Source organism: Salvelinus sp. IW2-2015, linkage group LG4p (assembly GCF_002910315.2).
Source record: "Salvelinus sp. IW2-2015 linkage group LG4p, ASM291031v2, whole genome shotgun sequence".
Taxonomy (NCBI): Eukaryota; Metazoa; Chordata; class Actinopteri; order Salmoniformes; family Salmonidae; genus Salvelinus; species Salvelinus sp. IW2-2015.
The window spans coordinates 3,508,290-3,517,607 of NC_036841.1; the positions used below are offsets into that span (position 1 = coordinate 3,508,290).

At 42.9% G+C, this 9,318-nt stretch overlaps 1 long non-coding RNA gene across 1 annotated transcript; it reads left to right on the plus strand.

The window, feature by feature from the left end:
* Positions 1-7,822: 7,822 nt before the first annotated feature.
* LOC139023695 (uncharacterized) lies at positions 7,823-8,674 on the plus strand. Its single transcript, XR_011474833.1, has 2 exons — positions 7,823-8,062; positions 8,619-8,674. It is a non-coding gene; the product is annotated as an uncharacterized lncRNA (long non-coding RNA).
* Positions 8,675-9,318: the final 644 nt, after the last annotated feature.

The window sequence follows — 9,318 nt, forward strand, 5'->3', positions numbered from 1 at the left end:
GCTTGAGAGGATCTGCAGAGAAGAATGGGAGAAACTCCCCAAATACAGGTGTGCCAAGCTTGTAGCATCCTACCTAAGAAGACTCGAGGCTGTAATCGCTGCCAAAGGTTCTTCAACAAAGTACTGAGTAAAGTGTCTGAAATATCACATTTATATAAGTATTCAGATTTTATTTATTTGTAAAAATGTCAGATCTGTTTTTGCTTTGTCATTATGGGGTATTGTGTGGAGATTGTTTGGAAAAAAACGATTTCATCCATTTTAGAATAAGGCTGTAACGTAACCAAATGTGGAATAAGTCAAGGGGTCTGAATTATTTTCTGAATGCACTGTACATTCGGCTCGGGACTAATGCTGTTCTTAGACAGGTGACGTCTCACACCAGGGACTGTCTGCTTGCAGCAGGTTCACACGACAGCTCCAACCACTGGTCCTGATTATTAGCTGACCTTCGACCTTTTGAAAACTTTATAAAAAGCACAGCTGTACACAAACGAGACTGTACACAAATTATGAATAAAATATGAAGTTAGAAAGTTGATTTCCTGTTTAACAGTAAAATAATTGTGGTGAGCGAGCAAATAACAATAAAAGATATGAAAAAATACAACTAGTGACCTTTCAAGAGATTTTTGTCTTTTGATATAATGTTTTAGGAATGACAGTCACAGGGACCACAGGTTTTCCAGAAATCCTGGTAGGATGGCCTGGTTTTCCTGCTTATTCTTGGAATTTTTCAACCAGGATTTCTGGAAAAGATCTGAATTTTGGGGAAGTAAATCAACTTTGTTAAGCCAAACAATAACATGAGAAAAAATGAATTCTAACCAGAGAAAAAGCATATCTATATTATTGTATTATCAAGCATCACAACTGTTTTTAATCACAGTACCGTAGTATCATTATTTAAAGATGCCTACTAAACAATTTGTTTTAGTGTTAAAATTATAATTATTCATGTTTCAGAACCGGGGCCTAGAAGATACTGTGTACTATATACAGAAATAACAAAACTCATGCTTTTTTTCCACTTCTTTGTAATTCAGGCGACTGTACAGTGCACTTACTCACGAATTGACTAGAGCTAGTGACCCAAACATCCCATAGTAACTCTAAAGCAGGCCAAGTCCATGTTCTCTCTGAAGCGGGGGCCAACAACACAACAGCCCGGTTCAGCACAGCCTCAGTGGTGTTGTGTCTCAAACAATGCCTGTGCATCCGAACGTATCAACAGTCTAGCTCTGGCTGGCATCTGTCTGAGGGGCTGTCCAGAGAAGACTGTCTGTCTGTCTCTGTCTGCATATTGCCTCCTAGACAGATACTGCTGTGCAGTACTTTAGCTTACTGCTGGGCTAGCTGGCTAAAGTTTGAGGAACTGGGCCCAGCCAGCAGCTATCGGTCAGCTCTATCTGCTCTCTACAGCTGGGTTTATGCTGCAGAGTGAGGGGTAGAGATGCATGTGTTTGTGTGTGTGAGTGTGTGTACGTGAAGCATGTCTGCAGTCAGACAAGCCATGTTCAGCCCTGCTTAGCGAGCCGTGGCATCCCTGACAGCCATGGCATCCCTGGTAGAGGGGAGCTTTGTCGTAGGATAGACTTAATAAGTAACCCATCACTCCATGTCAGACAGTCCTCCCACATCCTCCTCCACCGTGTAAATGGATTACTGTACTGTGCCCCGTGTCATGTAAACATAGCTCAATGTAAAACAGTTGTGTATACTTTGGCTAAAACCTATCTTTCATATTTGTTAATTTAGCTGTACAAACAAGCTGAAACTGCACACCTCTGAGAACAAGCCATCTCAACCAGCTGACTGATAATTATGCTAGCTAGCTAAATCAAGGGCGAGAGAGGGTTTGAGAGAGAGACATCCGCACAAGCTCAGCCATCCCAGAGCAAATACTGAACTGGGAACATTTTCACACTGTGAGAAACATTACAACATGATGTCACAATCAACACCTCATCCCTTGACTTGACTATGCCTATTAGTATGGCGCCGACGATAGTCGCACCTCGGCACTCAACTTCCGGACTTGTCTCAGTGCTGTTGTGCTGTTTATTTACCAACGTCTTCGTTTTTTTCCACGCTCAACTTTTTTAATTAAAAACTTTTTCACCCCTGACGCTTTATCTGGACATGGTTCTACAGGACCTCCACCAGCCGAAAAAAGGTAAGGAGTAACATTAACACTATGCCATCTAATTGCAGTCGCTGTACTCATAATATACAGGATAACTATCACCTTATGGTGAGGATAGCCATGTTGCAAGCACAGCTTCAGATGCAATTGTTAGGTAAGGGCCATTTAATAAGTGTAGGAAAGGATGAAACAGCGTCTGTGCCACCAGTAAGTACAAACAGTAGTATAAATCCCGCCCCCCCACAGACCCACTCCAAAAGGCTTTCGGAGCCATCAGACTCAATGAGTTTTGTCCAACATGTCACCGGACCTACTCATTGCCACAGTCATACTCTGGATCTGGTATTGTCCCGTGGAATAAATATTGTGGATAATCCTGGACTATCRGACCACCATCTTATTACGTTTGCAATCGCAACAAATAATCTGCTCAGACCCCAACCAAAGATGATCAAAAGCTGTGCTATAAATTCTCGGACAACCCAAAGATTCCTAGATGCCCTTTCAGACTACCTCCACCTACCCAAGGACGTTGGAGTACAACAAATCGGTTAACCGCATAACTGAGAATCTAAATTTAACCTTGTGTAATACCCTAGATGCAGTTTCACCCCAAAAAACATTTGTAACAAAGAATGTGCTCCCTCATACACATCCCTGAAGCAAGTTTCCAGAAAATTGGAACGGAAATGGCGCCCCACCAAACTGGAAGTCTTCCAACTAGCTTGGAAAGACATTACCGTGCAATTACCTGCTCGATCATCCTATTTTTCCAACCTAATTGAGAAGAACAATCCCCACMAAAAAATGTGATACTGTCGCAAAACTAACTGAAAAGCAGCATTCAACAAGAGAGGATAGCTTTCACTTCAGCAGTGATACATTCATGAACTTCTTTGATGAAAAGATCATGACCATTAGAAAGCAAATTAGGGACTCCTCTTTGAATCTGCGTATTTCTCCAAAGCTCAGTTGTCCTGAGTCTAGGATCAATGGAGACACTCAAGATTTTAAAATCCTGTATCTCTTGACACATTCATGAAAATAGTCATGGCCTCTACACCGTCAAGCTGCATACTGGACCCTATTCCAACTAAACTACTGAAAGAGCTGCTTCCTGTGCTTGGCCATCCTATGTTGAACATAATGTCTCCCTATCCACCGGATGTGTACCAAACTCACTAAAAGTGGCAGTAATAAAGCCTCTCTTGAAAAAACCAAACCTTGACACTGAAAATGTGAAAAACTCGGCCTATATCGAATCTCCCATTCCTCTCAAACATTTTTGAAAAAGATATTGCGCAGCAACTCACTGCCTTCCTGAAGACAAATAATAAATACAAAACAATTCAGTCTGGTTTAAGTCCCCATCGTAGCACTGAGACCGCACTCGTGAAGGTGGTAAATTACCTTTAAATAGCGTCAGACCGAGGCTCTGCATCAGTCCTCATGCTCCTAGACCTTAGTGCTGCTTTTGACACCATTGTTCACCACATTCGTTTGGAGAAATTAGACACCCTAATTGGTTTTCACAGACAAGTTCTTGCCTGGTTTAGATCTTATCTGTCGGAAAGATATCAGTTTGTCTCTGTGGATAGTTTGTCCTCTGACAAATCAATTATATGTTTCGGCGTACCTCAAGGTTCTGTTCTAGGACCACTATTGTTTTCACAATATAGTCAACCTCTTGGTGATGTCATTAGGAAACAGAATTTCACTGCTATGCAGACGACACATTTCGATGAAACATGGTGAAGCCACATAATTTCCTACCCTGGAAGCCTGTGTATCAGATATTTATTTATTTATTTTATTTCACCTTTATTTAACCAGGTAGGCTAGTTGAGAACAAGTTCTCATTTACTGAACAACTGCAACCTGGCCAAGATAAAGCAAAGCAGTGCGACACAAACAACAACACAGAGTTACACATGGAATAAACAAACATACAGTCAATAACACAATAAAAAAATGAAAATATACAGTGTGTGCAAATGAGGTAAGATAAGGGAGGTAAGTTAATAAATAGGCCATAGCAGCGAAGTAATTACAATATACCAATTAAACACTGGAGTGATAGAAGATGTGCAGAAGATGAATGTGCAAGTAGAGATACTGGGGTGCAAAAAAGTATATAACAGTATGGGGATGAGGTAGCTGGATGGGCTATTTACAGATGGGCTATGTACAGGTGCAGTGATCTGTGAGCTGCTCTGACAGCTGGTGCTTAAAGTTGGTGAGGGAGATATGAGTCTCCAGCTTCAGTGATTTTAGCAATTCGTTCCAGTCATTGACAGCAGAGAACTGGAAGGAAAGGCAGCCAAACGAGGAAATGGCTTTGGGGGATGACCAGTGAAATATACCTGCTGGAGCGCGTGCTATAGGTGGGTGTTGCTATGGTGACCAGTGAGCTGAGATAAGGTGGGGCTTTACCTAGCAAAGACGTATAGATGACCTGGAGCCAGTGGGTTTGGCAACTAATATGAAGTGAGGGCCAGCCAACGAGAGCATACAGGTCGCAATGGTGGGTAGTATATGGGGCTTTGGTGACAAAACAGATGGCACTGTGATAGACTGCAACCAATTTGCCGAGTAGAGTGTTGGAGGCTATTTTGTAAATGACATCGCCGAAGTCAAGGATCGGTAGGATAGTCAGTTTTACGAGGGTGTTTGGCAGCATGAGTGAAGGATGCTTTGATGCGAAATAGGAAACCAATTCTAGATTTAATTTTGGATTGGAGATGCTTAATGTGAGTCTGGAAGGAGAGTTTACAGTCTAACCAGACACCTAGGTATTTGTAGATGTCCACATATTCTAAGTCAGAACCGTCCAGAGTAGTGATGCTGGACGGTCGGGCAGGTGCTGGTAGCGATCGGTTGAAGAGCATGCATTTAGTTTTACTTGCATTTAAGAGCAGTTGGAGGCCACGGAAGGAGAGTTGTATGGCATTGAAGCTTGTCTGGAGGATAGTTAACACAGTGTCCAAAGAAGGGACAGAAGTATACAGAAGGGTATCGTCTGCATAGAGGTGGATCGGAGAATCACCAGCAGCAAGAGTGACATCGATGATGTAAACTGAGAAAAGAGTCGGCACCCCCATAGAGACTGTCAGAGGTCCGGACAACAGGCCCTCCGATTTGACACACTGAACTCTATCTGAGAAGTAGTTGGTRAACCAGGCGAGGCAGTAATTTGAGAAACCAAGGCTGTTTAGTCTGCCGATAAGAATGTGGTGATTGACAGAGTTGAAAGCCTTGGCCACATCTATGAATACAGCTGCACAGTATTGTCTCTTATCGATGTAGGTTATGATATCGTTTAGGACCTTGAGCGTGGCTGATGTGCACCCATGACCAGCTCGGAAACCAGATTGCATAGTGGAGAAGGTACGGTGAGATTCGAAATGGTTGGTGATCTGTTTGTTAACTTGGCTTTCGAAGACCTTAGAAAGGCAGGGTAGGATAGATATAGGTCTATAGCAGTTTGGGTCTAGAGTGTCTCCCCCTTTGAAGAGCAGGATGACCGCGGCAGCTTTCCAATCTTTGGGGATCTCAGACGATACGAAAGAGAGGTTGAACAGGCTAGTAATAGGAGTTGCAAGAATTTCGGCTGATCATTTTTAGAACGAGAGGGTCCAGATTGTCTAGTCCTGCTGATTTGTAGGGATCCAGATTTTGCAGCTCTTTCAGAACATCCGATGTTGGATGAAGGAGAAATGGGGGAGGCTTGGGCAAGTTGCTGTGGGGGTGCAGGGTTGTTGACCAGGGTAGGGGTGGCCAGGTGGAAAGCATGGCCAGCCGTAGAAAAATGCTTATTGAAATTCTCAATTATCGTGGATTTATCGGTGGTGACAGTGTTTTCTAGCCTCAGTGCAGTGGGCASCTGGGAGGAGGTGCTCTTATTCTCCATGGACAGTGTCCCAGAACTTTTTGGAGTTTGTGCTGCAGGATGCACATTTGTTTGAAAAAGCTAGCCTTTGCTTTCCTAACTGCCTGTGTATATTGGTTCATAACTTCCCTGAAAAGTTGCATATCGCAGGGGCTTTTCGATGGTAATGCAACATATCACAAGATGTTTTTGTGCTGGATAAGAGCAGTCAGGTCTGGAGTGAACCACGGGCTATATCTGTTCCTGGTTCTACGTGGAAGTGGATGGAGGCAAATGTTTTACTTTTAATCTTGGACAAAACAAACAGAGATCGTCATGTTCGTCGTAATGATGAGACCAAGGCGCAGCRTGCATAGAGTTCCACATAATTTAATAAAGAGAAACTCACTAAACAAAACAATAAAGAACAAACGAAACGTGAAGCTACTGGAGTGCACAAAGGCAACTTACTGTAGACAAGATCCCACAACTAACAATTGGAAAATGGCTACCTAAATATGATCCCCAATCAGAGACAACGATAAACAGCTGCCTCTGATTGGGAACCATATCAGGCCACCATAGAAATGTAATACACCTAGATGACCCACCCTAGTCACTATCACGCCCCAACCAACACAGAGAAAAACAGCTTACTATGGTCAGGGCGTGACAGAGATGCTAGTTCTAGGTCCCAAGAAACAAAGATATCTGCTGTTGGATCTGACAATTAATCTTGATGGTTGTACAATCACCTCAAATAAAACTGTGAAGATCCTCTGCGTTCTTCTGGACCCTGATCTCTTTTGACGAACATATCAAGAATATTTCACGGACAGCTTTTCCCCCCATCTTTATAAGATTGCAAAAATCAGAAACTTTGTCAAAAAACGATGCAGAAAAGCTATTCCATGCTTTTGTCACTTCTAAATTAGACTACTGCAATGCTCTACTCTCCGGCTACCCCGATAAAGCACAAAATTAAAATTCAGTATGTGTTTAACACGGCTGCTAAAATCCTGACTAGAACCAGAGAATTTGATCATATTACTCCAGTGCTAGCCTCTCTACATTGGCTTCCTGTTAAGGCTAGGGCTGATTTCAAGGTTTTACTGCTAACCTACAAAGCATTACATGGGCTTGCTCCTACGTACCTCTCTCCGATTTGGTCCTGCCGTACATACCTACATGTACGCTACAGTCACAAGACGCAGAGACCACAAGACCTAGAATTTCTAGGCAAACAGCTGGAGGCAGGGCTTTCTCCTATATCCTTTCTCCTGCCCACCCATGTGAGAGACGTAGACTCGGTCTCAACCTTTAAGTCATTACTGAAGACTCATCTCTTCAGTAGGTCCTATGATTGAGTGTAGTCTGGCCCAGGGGKCCGAAGGTGAACAGCAAGGCACTGGAGCGATGAACCGCCCTTGCTGTCTCTGTCTGGCCAGCTCCCATCTCTCCACTGGGATTCTCTACCTCTAACCCTATTACGGGGGCTGAGTCACTGGCTTACTATTGTTCTTCCATGCCGTCCCTAGGAGAGGTGTGTCACTTGAGTGGGTTGAGTCACATACGTGATCTTCCTGTCCGGTTTTGCGCCCCCTCAGGCTCGTTACGGTGGAGGAGATATTCGTGGACTATGCTCAGCCTTGTCTCAGGGTAGTAAGTTGGTGGTCTATTAATATCCCTCTAGTGGTGTGGGGGCTGTGCTTTGGCAAAGTGGGTGGGGTTATATCCTGACTGGTTGGCCCTGTCCAGGTRTATCGTTGGACGGGGCCACAGTGTCCTCCGACCCACCTCTGTCTCAGTGTGCTGACAAACTGCCTGGGAGCTCCTCAGTGGTGAAACTCCTCCTCCTTCAATCAGTGGTGAACCAGGTGGAACAAATCTTCCAGGCAATCTGGGCGTGCCAGCACCTGGCTCTGCTGTTGTCTTTAGACCGCAGTGAAAGGAGCATTTATAACACCACAAGACCAAGGAAACTTCATTTTTGTGATCAAGGTGACTGTGCAAGTCCAAGCCCTCCACAAAACTGTGAAAGACAGCCGGTAAGCGCCATATTAGCCATGCTTGGCTAGACTGCTAATGATACTCTGGAAAACACAGACTCTTAACTCTTAACTTTGATAGGACTTTTGCAGTGGTATTTATAACTTCAAATGTTGTTTGTGGGGTATAAAGGAAAAGTAAGAAGAGCCAAATTCATTGTTGACAAAGAACTTGTTTGAAATGGTTAAAAGTAATTTAAACTTTGTAGAAATCTTAGTAAACCAAGTAACAAATGTATAGTCTAAAAAATCTTTGGCAAAAAAATGTGAGATTTGTCTGCTTAAAACTACTGATTAGAAAATAAATGTGATTTTTTTACTACTAAAAATATTTTGAATGTATTTGGCTAAAATGCAAATTTAGAGAAAATATACTGATTCTGCTCATTTGATTAGGAATGGTGGGTTTCTATTTTGGGAAACATTTGCTTAAAAGTGGAAACCTTGTGTTTTATGGTGGCAGAAATGTGTTTATCTGGGGTGAATGTGGATAAGTTTGTATTTGATTGGGCTGTCAACTCAAATAGTAACTTGTATTTGTCATCTCTTTTTTGAGGTTTTTCACCTGTTTACTGCCAACCAAAGAATGGTAAATAAAAGACAAACAACTGATTCCATGGCTGTTTATTGAGTGAAATCCAGTTAAAATCTTCATGTGGAGGGACTGTCCTTTTCAAGTGGGGAATTGCACAAGAAAGAGGTCAACTTGACACTCAGTCTGGAGGATCTATGCTGCAATAGTCTAGGTGCCGGGGGGGGTGTTATTCTCCTGTGTTATCTGGTGTCCTGTGTGAATGTAAGTTCTCTCTCTCTCCCTCTCTCCTATGAAAAGCCAACTGACATTTACTCCTGAGGTACTGACATGTTGCYATGCTGGTCATCTATGAACGTTTGTTATTCTAGATGTTCAATGTGACCTTAAATTGCCATGCACTCTTATAGTCTCCACCCGGCACGGCCAGAAGAGGACCATCCCTCAGAGCCTGGTTCCTCTCTAGGTTTCTTCCCAGGTTCCTGCCTTTCTAGGGAGTATTTCCTAGCCACCGTGCTTCCACATCTGCATTGCTTGCTGTTTGGGGTTTTAGGCTGGGTTCCTGTATAGCACTTTGTGCTGCTGATGTAAAAAGGGCTTTATAAATACATTTGATTGATTGCAAAGTTGGCTGGGAGATAGCTAGCAATCAGTCTTTTGTTTATTTTTGTGTTTTAACTTTATTTGCTCAGAAAGTTTCTAGTATTTCCTATGACTGACAAGC